Source organism: Lathyrus oleraceus, chromosome 7 (genome assembly GCF_024323335.1).
Source record: "Lathyrus oleraceus cultivar Zhongwan6 chromosome 7, CAAS_Psat_ZW6_1.0, whole genome shotgun sequence".
Lineage (NCBI taxonomy): Eukaryota > Viridiplantae > Streptophyta > Magnoliopsida > Fabales > Fabaceae > Lathyrus > Lathyrus oleraceus.
In genome coordinates, this window is record NC_066585.1 from 144,130,573 (window position 1) to 144,133,557 (window position 2,985).

Below are 2,985 nucleotides of genomic sequence, written 5' to 3' on the forward strand. Positions count from 1 at the left end.
ATCCTTTTCACTTGAGTAATATGGCTCACTTTGGGTTCAGAATGATATCTTGCACATACTCCTATAGAAAATGTAATGTCAGGTCTGCTAGCTATAAGATACAATAAACTACCAATCATACCCATGTATAGACTTTGATCCACATCTACACCTTTTTCATATTTAGTTAACTTCAAGTGGGTTGGTGCAGGTGTCCTTTTGTTACTTGCATTTTCCATGCCAAACTTCTTTACTATACTCTTAGCATACTTGCTTTGAGAGATAAAGATAGTATCTTCCATTTGTTTGATTTGAAGGCCAAGAAAGTAAGTCAATTCACCAACAAGACTCATTTCAAGTTCAAATTGCATCTTCCTGACAAAATGTTGGACCATATGGTTCGACATTCCTCCAAACACAATGTCATCAACATATATTTGAGCTATCATGAGTTTACCATGCTCTTCTTTAACGAACAGGGTCTTGTTTGTCCCCCCTTTCCTGTAGCCATTATTGACAAGGAACTCAATTATCCTTTCATACCAAGCCATAGGTGCTTGCTTTAATCCATAAAGAGATTTTTTTAGTTTGTAAACATGATCTAGAAAGTTAGGATCTATGAACCCCTTGGGTTGTTCAACATACACTTCTTCATTCAAGTAACCATTTAAGAAGGCATTTTTCATATCCATCTGAAACAGCTTAACTTTAAGAAAATAAGCCACTCCTAAAAGCAATCTTATGGAACCAAGACGAGCAACAAAAGCAAAAGTCTCATAAAAATCAACCCCTTCAATTTGAGAGTATCCTTGAGCAACAAGTCTAGCCTTGTTTCTGGTCACAAATCCCTTTTCATCCTATTTGTTATTGTAGATCCATTTTATCCCAATAACATTCATCCCTTTAGGACTAGGAACTAGATCCCATACTTTGTTTCTTATAAACTGCCATAGTTCTTCTAGCATAACATTGATCCATAATTCATCAATCAAGGCTTCCTTCACATTTTGGTTCAAATTTTGAGACAAAGCAAGCATTTGATAGCACATCTCTAGATCTAGTGGTGATCCCTTCATTAAGATTTCCAATAATAAGTTCCATTGGATGATCTTTCTGAATTCTAATAGAGGGACCTTTGTTGACTTGATGGTTGTGTGGTTCAGTACCTACTGGTTCACTATTTTACTCAATAATTGCCTCATTTTCAGAAGTATCAGTCTTCTGAAATGATGTCCCAACATCTTCTTCAACATTAGTTCCTTTCGTTGTGATATTATCATCCACTACAACATTGATGGATTCCATCATGACTTTGGTTCTAGAATTAAAACCTTATAGGCTCTGCTGTTATTATAGTAGCCCAAAAATATTCCTTCATCACTCTTGGTATCCATCTTTCTTCTTTGTTCACGATCAGCCAAAATGTAACATTTGCTTCCAAACACATGAAAATATATGACAGTAGGCTTCCTCCCTTTCCATAACTCATAGAGAGTAGTTGAAGTACCAGTTCTCAGAGTGACCATATTATGAATATAACAAGCAGTATTCATTGCTTCAGCCCAAAAATGATAGGGTAGATCCTTAGCATGAAACATGACTCTAGTTGATTCTTGTGCAATCCTATTCTTACGCTCAACAACTCCGTTTTGCTGAGGGGTGATGGGATAAGAGAACTCATAGCCAATACATTCAGAGGAGCAAAATTCAGCAAATTTTCTATTTTCAATTTCCTTACCATTGTCACTTCTAATCCTGATAATTCCATTTTCCTTCTCTCTTTGAAGCCTTTGACATAACTCTTTGAAGACCTCAAAGACATCTGATTTTTACTTGATGAAGTTCACCCAAGTGAATCTTGAAAAATCATCAACAACAACATAGGCATACCTTTTCCCACCAAGGATCTCGACATGCATGCCCCCCATTAAGTCCATATGAAGAAGTTCCAGAACCTTTGAAGTGGTATGATGTTACAACTTTGGATGTGACATCTTAGTTTGCTTCCTAATTTGACACTTACCACATATTTTACCTTCTTCAATCTTGAGCTTAGGAATACCTCTAATGGCTTCTTTAGGCACAATCTTCTTCATGCCTTTCAGATGTAAATGTCCAAGTTTTTGACGCCATAGGTTGACTTCGTCTTCTTTGGACAACAAGCATGTGGAAGAGCAATTAATTTCTTGAGATGTCCATAAGTAGTGTTTATCCATAGACCTAACTCCCCTCATCAGAACTTCATCCTTCCCATTAGTGACCAAACACTCAAATTTAGTGAAATTAACTTTAAGACCTTAATCACATAACTGACTGATACTAATTAGATTAGCAATCAAACTTTTACCAACAGAACATCATCAAGACTCGAGAGTCCTGTACAAGCTAGTCTTCCAACTCCTTTAATTTTACCTTTGGCCCCATCACCAAAAGTTACATAACCAGTGGAGTAGGACTTGATATCCTCCAAGAACATCTTGACACATGTCATATGTCTAAAACACCCACTATCAAAATACCAGTCTTCTCTAGCTGAAGCTCTAAGAGAAGTGTGAGTTATGCGATTAGTGATAACAAGCTTGGGTATCCACTCCCTTTTAGTTTTAGTTTCCACTTGATTAGCCTTGGGTTGTGTTAGATGCCTTGGATACCCATACAGTTTGAAGCAGAAGGGATTTATATGACCAAGTTTTCCATAGTAATGACATCTCTAACGTAATAGCTTGCCTTCAGTTTGGGTATTCTTATGTCTGGCACGATGTTGAGTCAGATGATTAGACATTACAGGCTCAGACTCCCTTTTTGGAAGAACAAAGTTTATCATAAGGCTTTCTTCTTGTTTGTTTAAAGATTTACAATTAAAGCATATCCCCCTCAGATCTCCAGCCACTTCCCTAACTTGCAGAACTTTATCTAACACATCAGAACCCTTGTTCAACATTCTTATAGACCTTGTCATGCTATCGAGTTTGGAAGTCAACAGAGTTACCTCATCTTGAAGATCAG